General features: G+C 42.0%; 1 long non-coding RNA gene across 1 annotated transcript in view; it reads right to left on the minus strand.

The window, feature by feature from the left end:
* Positions 1-9621: 9621 nt before the first annotated feature.
* The window catches only part of LOC129012450 (uncharacterized), a 37633-nt gene continuing 31649 nt past the window's right edge, over positions 9622-15605 (minus strand). The window contains exon 4 of the long non-coding RNA XR_008493608.2: positions 9622-9718. This is a non-coding gene — a long non-coding RNA (uncharacterized LOC129012450). The remainder of the gene's footprint in view (positions 9719-15605) is intronic.

Below are 15605 nucleotides of genomic sequence, written 5' to 3' on the forward strand. Positions count from 1 at the left end.
TTGGGGTTCAGAAATTATCTGGTGTGGGGATGGGCACGATGGCTCACGCCTGTAATCCCAGCACTTTGGGAGGCCGAGGTGGGGGGATCACAAGGTGAGGAGTTTGAGACCAGCCGGACCAACATAGTGAAACCCCATCTCTACTAAAAATACAAAAATTAGCTGGGCAGGGTGGTGCCCACCTGTAATCCCAGCTACTCAGGAGGCTGAGGCAGGAGAATCGCTTGAACCCAGGAGGCGGAGGTTGCAGTGAGCCGACATCATGCCACTGCACTCCAGCCTGGGCGACAAGAGGGAGACTCCGTCTCAAAAAAAAAACAAAAAAAAGAAAAGAAAAGAAAAAAAGAAATTATCTGGTGTGATGCATGAAATGCTAAGCACAGGGTATGAAAAATAGCATCTGCTTAAAAATTCTAATTAGTAGTAGTAGTAGTATCAGAATCAACGCTGAAATGTAAGGAGGGTAAACACCATTCATCTTTTGGATCCTGAAGACTAAATAATGTTGACACATAGATAGAAGATTCAGGCAATAGTGCAAGTCACAGAAGAGCATAAAATAATGAGCTCAGCTAGGATTCCACAGGGTTCTAGGTGCTCACAGGATATTGTGGTGGAGAGATCTAACAAATAGAGGGGAATTTTTGTCTGGAACTCAAGGGAGAATGAGTGAGAGCTGGAGGTGGAGACTTGGGAACCATCAGTATCTACATTAAAGTTCAAATATTGATGTGTGATCCTAGGGGAAGGAAAATTCATTGAAGAAAATAAGAAGGCTAAGACTAGAACCTCAGGCAACAGTGGTATCTAAGGGAACATGAAAGGAGAGTGATGCTGGAAAGCAAACTCAGTAGAATAATCCTGCCAGGGAAGCAGGAGGCAAGCAGGAGAGGTGGTGTCATGAAAACCAGAGCAGAGAGAAAGAAGAAAATTTCCAGAAGGAGAGCGTGTAAAGCAGTGTCAAATGCTGCAGAGACTAACATGAAAACAACTAAAAAATTTAATTACATGCTTTCTTTAAGATGTATTTGTTTTTAATGGAATATGATTTTAGTTTGGAAAAGTAGAAACAATAAGAGTAATGAATAGAAACTGAAGCACAGGAAAATCTATCAAATTCAATTCAACGTGATATGCTTTTTGAGCACCTATAGTGTAGACACAGATTATCCAAAAATCATGCAAAACTAATAATTAAAAATTCTTTAATCCTTCTCATCTGTTTCTCTTCTTGAAAAGCAGGTTTTATGGTATGAAAATTTCATATTATGGAATTGGCCGCAAGCTTTAACTCTATTTGTGTGCATTACTTGATCAGCAAGCATTCCTAACTGCTTTTTCTCCACTAGAATGCAAAGCATGTCATCTCAACAATGGAAGCTATGCAAGCCAACCTAATTATTAATACACCCACTGGCTTTTCCAAACATATGCTTAAACGTCTTCTTCATTCTGTGATTTGATAGCCTAGTATTGGAAAACAAGAAACCTCACTTGTTTCATTGCCATAATAACCAATTGTCTTTTAGCTTTATGAGGAGGCATTGGCCACTAGGTGGAGAAAGATACCCAGTGACCCCCTAGGCAAAGACATGAACTGAATTTTTACCTCCCTGTATTCACTTAGTAACTCTCTAGACAGTAGGTTGAATTCAGTTGTGAACAAAAGAAATCTCTATGAATGGTGATGGCAAGTATTCCAGGCACTTAGGGGTCATTACTCTTTTCCCTGGAATCTATGCTTTCACTATCCAAGAATGAGTCCCTGCCCTTCTGATCAAGATAACCCTCAGAATTTGAATTAATGAGTCTTATTGTTCTGTCTCTCAGCCTTGAGCCTCTGCACAGCCCCAGGGAACACAGCACTAGCTACATCTGTGAAATACAAAGAATTATTTTCCTCCATCCCCTCTCCAGCCATGGTGCCACCCTGAGTTACCACCTTTGCCCTTAAAACACGTAAACCATATCATCCAGAAATCATTACATTTTTACTGGAAACTTCAGAAGGACAAAAGGTCTTCAGGACCTAAAGGAATAAAATTCTTAAGGGTTAAGTTTTAGAACCACAACTGGCAGACTCATAAGCCATCCTAGGACCTGCCTTGATCTAGAATTGTAGTAAATTTCCCGTTATCTTTGAATAACTAATGTGAATGATATTTTATAAAGAAGTCTGTCTCTCTAGCCAAAAGACATTTTTGTTCAAACAAATTAAAGAATTTAATTGCTTATAAAACTTTTTCTACATGCTTTATTTCTCAAACTTTTAAAATCAGAGCATAATCTTGTGTTTTTTTCTTTCTAATCTTTTCCTCTGATTACACATCTCTCCTATTTTTAATGTGTTAATCACTTTTACAAAAGACCTTAAAAGTAGATGTTTAACTGTTTCTTCAAATAGTTATACACTTATTATTTTCTCATCCCTTATTTAAACAGTTAGGCATGTCCAAATATATGAGTTATTTGCTGAAAAATATTTTCCTACTTTCCAATTGATCAGTGTTGGCAGAGAGGAAAAATAAGAACAGACATAATTGTTTCACAGACTTCATTATCTTCTTGCCCAAGAATATTCCAGCATCTGTCTTTTTAAACCTTGCATTATAAAAATTAAAAAATTAAAAGAAAAAAGTGGAATAATGAATGCACAGAGAGGTGAATAATAAAAGCTAAAAAGGAAACTCAATGGAATTGAATGAAGTAAGGACTACATGGAAAATATCTGATGAGGTCTCAAGGCTGCGTCTGAAGACCTTATTGGTTTTTACCCCAGACTCGTTCCTTTCTAACCATAGGTCTTTTCAGAATTGATTCCTTACTACTTTCATCTCCAGCTGCTGCTTCCCCTGATGTTTTAGATCTCATAAAGATGCCAATAGTTCTAAAGGTAACCATTAACTTTAATTATTTTATGGAGAAATTGCTATGATTAACTTAGTTGATACAAACATTTTGAGATCAAACCTTTTACTCAGCTAGATTACTTCAACCTTCAAGAAACCATGCCCCATGCACATGTGCAAACTCCATGCATATATAGAATCACAAAAATTTAGAGTGGAGACCTCAGGCAGCATCTCACCGTGGTCCCCTCATTGAATGCCAGGACATGAAAGCCTGGCACTGAGATGCACCTTCCTCCATATCTCATAATGATGGGTAATGAATTTCACCCATGAAACAGTGCTCCTCATTCCTGATCCAGTGCTGATCCCAAGTTAAGATCTTCCTGATATACAGGGGAGTTCAGCCTCAGCCGAGTGTCCTTGTTACACTGATGGAGAACAGCAGAAACTCTGTGACTTCTACCACCAGAAATAAACAGAGTAGTGGTCTGTACAGCTTAGATTTCTCTGACAGTCTGGTCTTACTACATGAGGGGCTAGCAGAGCCATTAGCTCAAGCTTCAAACATAGACTTTTCACCTTAAACTCCAAATGATATTGAATATTTAGTTACAGAAAGACAAAAATGGGACTGAAGGACATTCTCCACATAACTTGAAACTTGGGTCCCTCCCAAGTTTCAACCCTGGAACTTTCAACCCTGGGTGACCACCCTGTAGGGCACCAGGATCTTATGAATAACACAATTGTGTTACATGATGCATCGCATGTGAGTGCTTATGTTAACATCATTGATTTGTTCAATGCAATTACGTAAACTATATAGATGCTTTGGTATTTCACTTTTTCATATACCAGAAGACTTAAAAATGAAAGGGATCTGACTTTTTTGGAGAAGCTCTGCTAAGAGAAGTATGACCAAGTCATTTGTGAGAAAATAGGCAATTCATCTAATAAAAACAGAGGCACCACTCACAAATACTTTCCTCTGCCAGACATTCTATTTGGAGCTTTGTAGTACCATCCCATGAAATAATACATGATTCTATGCAATCTTCACAATACCCTATGACCTAGGAACTATTATCACACCCAATTCACAGATGAGGAAACTGCGGCTTAGGTTAAGTGCTCGAGCACATACAATTAGTAAGCAGTTAAGCCAGGACTAGAAAGAACCCACTAGTGGCTGACACCAAAGCCACGTTCCAGCCATGCTGGATCACCTCCCAAGGTGGGTTAATTTTTATGAAGCAATCCTAATGCTTCAAGAAAATCCCCTCCCCCTCCCCCTCCCTCTACCCCCTCCCTCCCCTTCTCCCTCTCCTTCGGTCTCCCTCTCCTTTTTTCGGTCTCCCTCTGTTGCCGAAGCTGGACTGTACTGCCGTGATCTCGGCTGGCTGCAACCTCCCTGCCTCGGGCTCCTGTGATTCGCCTGCCTCGGCCTGCCCAGTGCCTGGGATTGCAGGCGCGCGCCGCCAGGCCTGAATGGTTTTTGTATTTTTGGTGGAGAGGGGGTTTCGCCATGTTGACCGGGCTGGTCTCCAGCTCCTGGCCTTGAGTGATCTGCCTGCCTCGGCCTCCGGAGGTGCTGGGATTGCAGACAGAGTCTCGCTCACTCAATGCTCAATGGTGCTCAGGCTGGAGTGCAGTGGCGTGATCTCGGCTCGCTACAACCTCCACCTACCAGCCTCGTGCCTTGTCCTCTTAAAATGCTAAGATTACAGCCTCTGCCCGGCCGCCACCCCGTCTAGGAAGTGAGGAGTGTCTCTGCCTGTTCGGCCATCGTCTGGGAAGTGAGGAGCGCCTCTGCCCGGCCGCCATCCCGTGTAGGAAGTGAGGAACGTCTCTGCCCGGCCGCCCATCATGTGGGATGTGAGGAGAGCCTCTGCCCGGCCGCCCCGTCTGGGAAGTGAGGAGCGCCTCTGCCCGGCCGCCACCCCGTCTGGGAGGAAGTGAGGAGCACCTCTGTCCGGCTGCCCCGTCTGGGAGATGAGGAGCACCTCTGCCCGGCCGCCCCGTCTGGGAGGTGAGGAGCACCTCTGCCCGGCCGCCACCCCCTCTGGGAGGTGAGGAGCGCCTCTGCCCGGCTGCCCCATATGGGAAGTGAGGAGCGCCTCTGCCTGGCTGCCACCCCCTATGGGAAGTGAGGAGCGCCTCTGCCTGGCCGCCACCCCCTATGGGAAGTGAGGAGCGCCTCTGCCCAGCCGCCCCGTCTGGGAGGAGAGGAGCGCCTCTGCCCGGCCGCCCAGTCTGGGAAGTGAGGAGTGCCTCTGCCCGGCCGCCCTGTCTGGGAGGTGAGGAGCGCCTCTGCCTGGCTGCCACCCCGTCTGGGAGGAAGTGAGGAGCGTCTCTGCCCGGCCGCCCCGTCTGGGAAGTGAGGAGCGCCTCTGCCCGGCCGCCACCCTCTATGGGAAGTGAGGAGCGTCTCTGCCCGGCTGTCCCTTCTGGGAAGTGAGGAGCGCCTCTGCCCGGCCGCCCCCTCTGGGAGGTGAGGAGCGCCTCTGCCCGGCCGCCCCGTCTGGGAAGTGAGGAGCGCCTCTGCCCGGCCGCCCTGTCTGGGAGGTGAGGAGCGCCTCTGCCCGGCCGCCCTGTCTGGGAGGTGTACCCAACAGCTCCGAAGAGGCAGCGACCATGGGAAGCGGGCCATGAGGACGATGGCGGTTTTGTTGAAAAGAAGGGGGGGAAGTGTGGGGAAAGGAAGGAGAGATCAGATTGTTGCTGTGTCTGTGTAGAAAGAGGTGGGCATAGGAGACTCCATTTTGTTCTGACCAGGAGAAATTCTTCTGCCTTGGGATGCTGTTGATCTATGGCCTTGCCCCCAGCCCCCTGCTCTCTGAAACATGTGCTGTGTCAACTCAGGGTTAAGTGGATTAAGGGCGGTGCAAGATGTGCTTTGTTAAACAGATGCTTGAAGGCAGCACGCTCTTTAAGAGTCATCACCACTCCCTAATCTCAAGTACCCAGGGGCGCAAACACTGCAGAAGGCCGCAGGGACCTCTGCCTAGGAAAACCAGAGACCTTTGTTCATGTGTTTATCTGCTGACCTTCTCTCCACTATTATCCTATGACCCTGCCATATCCCCCTCTCCGAGAAACACCCAAGAATGATCAATAAATACTTCATTAAAAAATAAATAAATAAAATAAAAAAATAAAAATTTAATAAGAGTATAACAACTGTTGGTAAGAATGTGGGGAAACTGGAACCTTCATACATTATTGGTAGGAATGTACAAAATGGTGCAGCCATTTTGGAAACCAATCTGGTAGTTTCTCCAAATGTGAAATATAAAGTTACCATATGATGCAGCAATTCCACTCCTAGGAATACTCAAGAAAATTAAAAACGTGTCCATACAAACATTTAAAAAAAAAAAAAATCATCAGGAGGTCTTCACCTCCCACTTAGGGACCTGTCAATCACATATTAAGTTCTTCCCCTCAGCTGGTAGTGCCCATAACTTAATAACATAGAGGACATGAAATGCTACAGCTTGTCCTAGAGAGGTATTTGTGGGAGAGTCTACATTATACTGAAAGCTGAATGTCAGTGGCATGAGGACTAACTGCTGTTTGACTTACCTGTGATCCTACATCCTTTCCCCAGGCTTTGTTTCTAACTCACTTCTGACACTAGCCATTTCTGGTCCTTGTTTTGCATTATAATCTATTGAATGGTGCAGTTATGGATTTGTTCCTCAGTTTTTCTGCCCACTTCAAAATAATAACCAAATCCTGTTTCTGTTTCTTTCTCCATAAACTCTAAAGAACAACATTTTTGTCCAATATTCTCTCAGGGCCCATGATATGCCAAACCACCTCAAAGCCTAAGGTTATGTGAGTTGCTCACCCAGGACTGGGACCGGGTAAAGTCAAGGATGGGAGAGTTTGTCTTCAGTGCCTCTCTTCACTTGCTATCCACACAACTGTCATCTGTTCTGCTCTTCCTGGACCTCTTATGCCTGCATACTGCCCTGGATTCCTGTAGTTAGCTTGGTAATGATATTACTAATGGCCATATGTGTTTGTGTCTGTCTGGTCACTGTTCCTTACTCCTCCAGAAGACACCTGGAGGAAGTAAAGCCATTGGTAGAATTTCAGATACTGCACACCTGGTAGGAAGGCAGTTTCAGGAAAGAGTGGCTGCTATGACAGGTAATTGATATTTGCTCACATAAGTAGGCACTTCCTAAAACTAATTGTTACATCTCAGACCATGCATGGCCAAGTGTGTACCTTCTTCCTTGCATCAAGATGAGGAAGCCTAGGAAAGACAGAGCCACCCAATGGAGAGGCCTCAAGAAGAAGTTCAGCCCAAGAGGCAGAATCCAGTGTCTACAGGATTCAAGGCTACAGAGAAAGGAAGTGGTCCAGGCAAGCTGTCAACATCAGGAGCAGAACACAAATTGGCAGGTTGGTGGAACAAGAAGGAGGAGATTCACCCTGAGGCAGTCACATTCAGAGATGTGTAGAGAAAAGAACCACTGGGGAGACAGGGCTCAGCAGCCAGGCTAGGGGGAAGGAGCACTGTGTGAATCTCTGGCATGCCAAGGGCCAGACTAACACAGGTCCCTGACTCTAAAGGGACCAAGATACCAGGCAGGTAACAGAGATGTTAATTTGACTCAGGAAATAAGACAAGAATCTATCTCCTGGGTATAAGTGCAAGGCCTACATCCCAGGGCAAAACCTCCCTCATCATAATGGAGATACAAGTTCAAGGCTAGACTTGGTGCTCTGGCCCCTAGACAGAGTCCTGCAAACTCACTGGATCGTAGTCAGGGTAGATCCATCCTTAAGATGCGGAGACAACTGGCCCAGCAGCTGAAAGAGCAGTGACTCCAGGTTGGAGGTACGAGATGGGGTTAGGGAGGGTCCATGTAACACTTTATGCTAACTAGGAAAAGGCATCCCAAGCAGACTGCGGTAAACCTGTGGACACAGTGCTTGGCAAGTGCACCACATTTTTGTGTTATTTGGAAAGATGCCTCTCCCAGTTGGACCTAGGCCTGTACAGGCACAGCCTGATGTGTGGGAAGCAGACTAGATTCTGGCCTCCTCCTTCTTCCTCAGTCAGGCACTGAGATGGTAATGTTAGGTGTCAGCTTGACTGGATGGAGCGATGCCTAGATGGCTGGTGAAGCACTGTTTCTGGGTGTGTCTGTAAGGGTGTTTCAGGAAGAGATTACCATGTGAGTCAGTGGGCTGACAGAGGAAGACCTGCCCTCAACGCGGCCAGCACCATCCAGTAAGCTACAGGCCTATCTGGGACAAAACTGGCAGGAAAAGGAGGATTCACCTTCCCTACTGTCTCTCTGCCCTACAGAGCAGGACCTTTTTCTCCTCCTGCCTTTGGACATCAGACTCCAGGTTCTTCAGCTTGCAGACTCTGGGACTTGCACCAGCAGCCTCCCAAGGGGGCTCTTGGGCCTGAGGCCTGCACTGTCAGCTTCCCTGGTTCTGAGGCTTTGGACAGAAACTGAGCCACACTACCAGCTTGGAGCCACGCTATCAGCTTCTAAGATTCTCCAGCCTGCACTTGGCCTATTGTGGGACTTCGTCTCTGTGACTCTGTGAGCCAGTTCCTCCTAATAAATCTCCTTCCATTTATCCTACTGATTCTATCTCTGGAGAACGCTGAGTAACGCAGGTACCCTTGGGCAGTAAACAACCTGTCAAACAATACCCAGCAGACCTGGAAGGCACAGTGGCTTCACAGAGAGAAGTTTGTACTGGAAAGGCCTAGAATTGAGGGCAATGGAAGGGTTTTCTTTCTCCCCTCTAATGTATAACCAAGCTTCCTACTCAAACCCTATGGGATATAAAAAGTAGAATCAAGCGGAACCTGCATCAGTATCTAATCAACAGACTTTTTTCCCTCCTAGAAAGGGCATTTAAATATCAATTCAAGCTAAGAAAACTGAGAAACTCCAGAATAAATGCTTTGGCAAAAACATTCGTATTCCGCAACTTTCTTTTCATAGTCAAGTTATGTTCCTTCTTTGTTTTTTTCCAGGCCTTCCTAGCAGAGTTTTTGCTATCTCTGACCAAGCAGAAGGTAAATTGGACAGATGCACCATTCAGAGGCCAAGTTCCACACAGCAGTCTTTTTTTCTAGAAGTAACATCTGGCTCTATGGCTTTCTCCCCCTTGGAGACTCAGCGGCTGTGGACGTGGCAGGCTCCTTGGCTTGCTTCACAGCTGTGGGGCCGTGTCCCAAGTTCATCTGGCATGAGCTGCAGCTGTGCAACATCTGACTTCATCCTTCCAAAACCCCCTGCCCCCCTTGTGCTTTTACTTGAGGCAGACCCCCAAGAAATCCAGGCAAAACTCTGGAAAACATGGGATGGTGTCAGAACTCTGGTCCCTGGCCCTTGGTAGCCATTAGAAGTAAAACCACACCTTGTAGGGACCAGTGTTCTGTCACCATGTTAATAGTTTGAGGAAGAGATTAAACTCTTTTGTCAGGAAAGACCTGGGGGAAAATATGAGTTTCTATTCACAAAGGAGATGAAAAGAAAAATCTTTTTTGGAGAGTGGGGCCTTTTCTGTCAGTGAGACCTGAAGATTAAAAATGAAGAGAAGAGCCTATAAAGATACTTATGAAAGAATGGAGAGTGACCATCCCTAAGGATCCAGAAATACCTGTGAATTAGAAGGATTTCAGTTCTGGTAATTCTTTGAAAACAACGTTTTCATTTTCTAAGTGATACATACTCATTAAAGAAAATATAGAAAGAGAAAGAAATATATACATACCTAGAGAGAATCATACTTCTTCCATCCAAACTCAGACCATGTGGGGCATTGCCTTCTTTCCCTTTTTTTCTTGTATATAGAATTCTGGGGAGTTGGGCTTACACCTAGATTTAATCATACATGATATATGTTTATATATGTACAATATTAAATTATACAAGTTTTGCCATGTAATTGATGTTCTTTGTAACAACTTTTAAGGGTGGCATAATTGAGCAGTTATGGCAATTTTCTAAATATATTATAATTCTGTTTTAATAGACACTAAAGAGACATTTTAAAGAAACAAACAAAAGCAGTAAAAAGAAAAACTGGATTTAGGCAATAAGAAGACAGAAAAAGTAAACTCCGAGGTTTATTTATATAGCACAGAGACTAGCAGGATGGTGATATCAATAACAGAAATATTGAAGCAAGAAAGAGCTTGAGAGGTTGCCTAGTTCCTGGCTACTCAAAGTGTAGTCCATGAACCACCAACATCAGCATCATCAGGGAGCTTGTTAGAGGTGCAGAATCTTATCCTCCACCTCAGACCTACTGAATCAGAATCAGCATCTTAAAAGGACCTTCAGATAGTTGATATGCCCAACAAAGATCAAGAATCACTGGCTCAATACAATCCCTTCCCCCAACCAGAGATGTAAAGTCTGGCTGCAGTCACACAGCTAAATAGTGGAGATCTGGTCTTTGGTTCTATTAAACCAAAATCTATTTTATTCAACCTCTAGTAATAATACAAAATAATATTTATCAATAACTAAGTGCCAGGAATGATTCTAATTGCTTTATATTTAATGCTTACAACAACCATGTTAGCATCCCTTTTTATGATCAAAAAACTGAGTTTCAAGTAACTTGCCCAAGGTCCCATATTAACTGGCAGAACTGAGATTGAACCCCGGGTATCTGTCTTCACAGCTTATACTCCTAACCATCAAACTAAACTGGATGATGGATGGATGGATGGATGGATGGATGAATGGGTGGGTGGACAATCGGCCACTTTGCTGTACTTTAGCCCAGCTAAACTGACAAGTATACATTTAAGTATGTTAGGGATATACTTAAGTATGTATGGGACAGTATGCATAGCTATATGAATTTGAACCAAAGAAGTCTAGTTCCAAAGCCCTTACCTGCTCTTAAACAGTCACTACACCAAAACAGCAAAAGAAAACAGTATGCTAGGGTTAGCCTTCATGGCTGAAAATCACTATAGGACAATGTAAAGAGTTTTACGTCTCCAAGAAATTGGCTATATGTTAGGCTTCCCTCTATTGGACTATTATTTTTTGTTTACCTATGGGTATCTTCTCCCAATTCACTCGTTCATTTCAATCTTTATCATACCTATTTGTTCATTATTAGTTATTATGTGGCTGCTCAAGAGGTTGTGATGATCAAGGCAGACAGTTCCTACCCTCATACGATTTGCTAAAGGGAAATACAACGATTAAATGAATAATTGCACAAATATACATTTAACTTCAAGCTGTGCTGTGAAAGAAAACTGCATAGCTGAGAAAAGACAGCAGGGGATGGTAATCTTGCCTTGAAGTCAGTCTCACTCTTCTCTACCCATCCCTGCAGTTTCACACATAGTTGACCTTCTTCCGTCATTGTTTCTTCACCTAAATATCAAACTCATTTTGCAAATATTCACATTCTTCCAAAATTACATCATTCCCTAACTCCTCCCATCAAATTCAGCATCTGTACTAGTTTCCTACTGCTGCTGTAACAAATTACCACAAGTTTAGTGGCTTAAAACAAAACAAATTTATTAGCTTACAATTCTGGAGATAAGAAGTCCAAATGGACATTCCTGGGCTAAAATCAAGGTGTCAGCAGGGCCAGTTTCCTTTTGGAGGCTCTAGGGGAGAACAGGCTTCCTCGGCTTTTCCAGCTTCTAGAGGCTGCCCCCATTCTTTGGCTTGTAGCCTCCTTCTACCGGCAATTTCATTACTTTGATCTCTACTTCTGTCATCACAGCTCCTTCTGTGACTCTGATTCTCAAGCCTCTCTCTTTCGCTTACAAGGACTCCTTTGATTACATTGATTCCACCTGGATAATCCAGAATAATACTCTCTATCTCAAGATCCTTAATGTAATCACAGCTTCAAAGTCACTTTTGACATGCATAGTAACACATTCACAGGTCCAGAAGATTAGATGTGGCCATCTTTGGGGCTATTATTCTGCCTATCACAGTATGTTCCTTCTTTCTCCTGTGCCCTGTTCCTAGGCTCTGTCTCAATATATTCCCTTCATCCTATTACACACTGTGTCCTTCTCATTCTTTCCCCTCATAATAAAACCATATAATGGTTGCAGTAACACACCAGCCAAACAGGAAGAAGGAAGCATAATGGGTCAATCCCTGAGCCACGACTTTTCCACTGGAGCATAACCATTCCTTTTTGTTTTGTTTTTTCAAAGCTATTGTCTTGGATCTGATTTTCTAAAAATCAAAACATCACATTTCCTGGTTCAGAACGTGCCTACAAAACAATAGGAGGCTATCATTTTTTCCAGGTAACTTTCATAAAGGAAAAAGTTACATTGAAATAGTTCATTATATTGATATAGACAATGAGAAGGTCAATTAAGAAGTATATATCCAAAGCACATTCAATTCCAAAAACTATCCTAAAAAAAGTAATTAGGGATAGGCACAAAGATGCACAAATGTTAATGATGAAGAGTAGAGAACAACCTAAATGTTCAAGATTACAGAATCAATTCATGAATTATTACATATCCTGTCCAGAGGGCCACTATGTAGCCTTTAAAATGAATATCACGGTACATATTAAGTGACATGAAATAGAGTAGTGACATCAATTTTCAGAACAATGCAACATGGTTGATTAATATATATTACACCCTGTTATATTACTAAGATTATACCCAGTTATAAACAACCACAGGGAGTTTTTTTTCTTCTTCTTTTGGCTATGGTTTTCTACCTGCCCCACTGTAATTTACATTACTAAGCCATAAAAAAGCAAAGTAGGATTTACTGATGAAAACACGTGAATATTTAAAATTTTTTAATCATAGCAATAGTAACTAGAATGCATTTAGTTCTTAGGAGTTTGAAAACCATATTCTCATGCAAACTTTGCATCCCCATAAAGTAATCTGGACACGAACAAGGAATATTTATTTATACTCAAAACAATCGGTGAGAATCCACACAGCTTAAGTAGCAGAAACAAGATCACCCTTCTCCCGTTGCCTGCGATGCTCTTGTCTCAGAGGCCGACTGAAGCTTTTTCAATGTGCCACACTTATTGTCAATGTAGGGCCGGTACATTGGCTCTTCCCTGTGCCTGGAAAACTCTTCCCACAGATCTTCACAGAGCTGGCTCCTTCTTATTACATAAGACTCAACTCAAATGTCATCTTCTCAAAGAAGTCTTTCCTCACCATCTGGTCGAAAATGTTTCTCCTACCCCTTCTCCTAGTCACAGTTTTCTTCATGACGCACATCTGAAATTATCTTATTTATTACATTGTTTGCTCATGTATCCTTTGCTTCTCCCGCCACCCACCCACCACCACTACCACCTTTACCCTCCTAAAATGTAAAGCACATGAAAGCAAGGCTATTTTTTGCCATGTTTAATTCCTAGAACATGTCTCACATACAGGAGGCCCTCAATACATTTTTGTTATATAATTATCAGTACAGGTTAACTTTGAAGAAACTGTATATGTTGCATTATAGAACACTGATTATAAAAGGGTTTTTACAAATTTTTTTGTAACATTCAATTCCTTATCATGTACTTTTTTATTTTTTAATTGAATTATGATTTGCATTAAAGGCACAGATCTTAAATGTATAGTTTCATAAATTTTGACAATTACAAACCCACTTAACCCACATCCCAATCAAGAAACAGAGCATTTCAGTTGCTCCAGAAAGTTTACTTTGCCCCTCCTATTCCTCTCCACAGAGGCAAAAATTATTCTGATTTCTAGCACCTAGCATAGTTCTCCCTGCTCTTAAACTTCATATAAAAGAAATAATACAATGGTATGCTTTTAGGGTCAGGGAGGCTGGCTACTTTCCCTCAACATTATACCTCTAAGATTTACCCATATTGTTACATTTAGTCATAATTATTTATTCTCATTGTTGTGTAGTGTTCCATTGTATAAATATTTTTCTATTATTTTTCTATTTTTCTGTGGATGTATATGTGGTTTATTCTCAGGCTTTTGGGGCTATTACAAATAAAGCTGATATGAATATTCATAAACACGTCTTTTATGACATATATTTTCATTCTCTTGGGTAAATACCCAGGAGTAGAATTTGTTTTAAACCAACCTGCCAGCTCAATGTAGCCACACAAGTATGCTCAGGCAACGGGAGAACCACCTACCCAATCCACAGAATCAGAACAAATTACTGCATTTTGAATTGGTTATTATGCAGCAATGAAAACTAAAAAGGTATTTAATCTCGTGTTCTCTGGAACAAGATTGCCTGGTTTTGAATCTCAGCTCTTTCACTTACCAGCTACATGACCGTAGGCAAGGTATTCAGCCTCTCTGTGGAGTCAGATGTCCAACCCTTCTTCCTCATCCACAATTTTCACTGGGTACATGACTATCTAGCTAGATTACATTTCCCAGCCTCTCTCACACTTATTAACCACATGACTAAAGAACGTGAGCTGAATCAATATGTGCCATTTCTTAGTCTGGACTTTAAGATATTGGGCATGGGCTTCTTCATACCCGCTTCCCTTTCTAAAAGACTGAGACATAGATGTGCTCACAATCTAGTTTTAATCATACAAAGACAAAGACAATGTCTTATAAAATGATGGAGAAACAAGATGTAAGAAACATTGTTTCTTTATGACTACATGGAGCAGAGCTGCCCAACAACGTAGGCTCCCCAGACTACCAGAAGCTTCTCTACTCTTTAAGCCACAGTATTTTTCTGTTTCTTTGTTACAGTACCTTTCCTTTTATCCTAACTAATATACTCCCTATGCTTTACTTTAAAATAATGCTTGAGGTCAATTTGAAATTGGTTGATGTTCTCTTCATGAAGTGGAAATAATAGGAGCATTATAAAGGTATTAGAGTCTGTCAATACTCCCATACGAGAAACATGTCTTGTTATAATTGAATACAATAAGATAGTCTACCAATGTACGAGAAAATTTCTTATAATTCAGTATATACCACAATATAGTCAAGGCTTTAAAAAGTTTCTCTCATTTTGACTTTAATAGAAAAGTATTCTAAGAGCAGTACTCAAAGTATTCAACCCACTATTGGGCTAAGATTAGTTGTTCATGTTAGCAATGTATATTTTTGAAGTATCCAATCTCAGTGCTTGACCAAATGAGATGAAGTCCTGGTTTTAATTTGGTTTTTCACAACCTTTAATTTCCTAAGATTAAATGAGGCAAATTGATTTTTTTCTTTGCCAGATTTGATATACTATTGAAGAGCATAAAGACATACTTTCTATTTTGTGGTCTATTCCTTTACCTTGACGGTCAATCATGAAGACAACATGGTTGAGTGAAATAAATTTCTCCTTACTGTTTTTAAAGCAATGGTGCTCATTTGAGTATCGGACAACTAGAAACACAGGAAAAAGTAGACAAATTTTATGGGAAGGGATTAAGCACAAATACCTTATTTAAATATTCATGCTTAAAAAAGAATTCTCTCTGAAATCTCTCATATTTAGAGTAGTTCTTATACAGCAGGAATTTTGCTAAACTTGTTGCAAGCTTTGAGCAGATGTGAAACAAAGCAAAATGTGACCCAATGTTACCAGAGTCTGAAAAATTCACAGAATTGTGCTATTTTACAGTAGTCTGCCAAAATTCATATTGAATGACTCATTAGAAGTTTATAAAATAAAAATAGATAAAATATGCATAAAGCCTTACACACAATATGCATAAAGCCTTATTGCTTTTTCATGTTTTCATAGCTGTTACAGAATT

The sequence above is a fragment of the Pongo pygmaeus genome, chromosome 15 (assembly GCF_028885625.2).
Source record: "Pongo pygmaeus isolate AG05252 chromosome 15, NHGRI_mPonPyg2-v2.0_pri, whole genome shotgun sequence".
Taxonomy (NCBI): domain Eukaryota; kingdom Metazoa; phylum Chordata; class Mammalia; order Primates; family Hominidae; genus Pongo; species Pongo pygmaeus.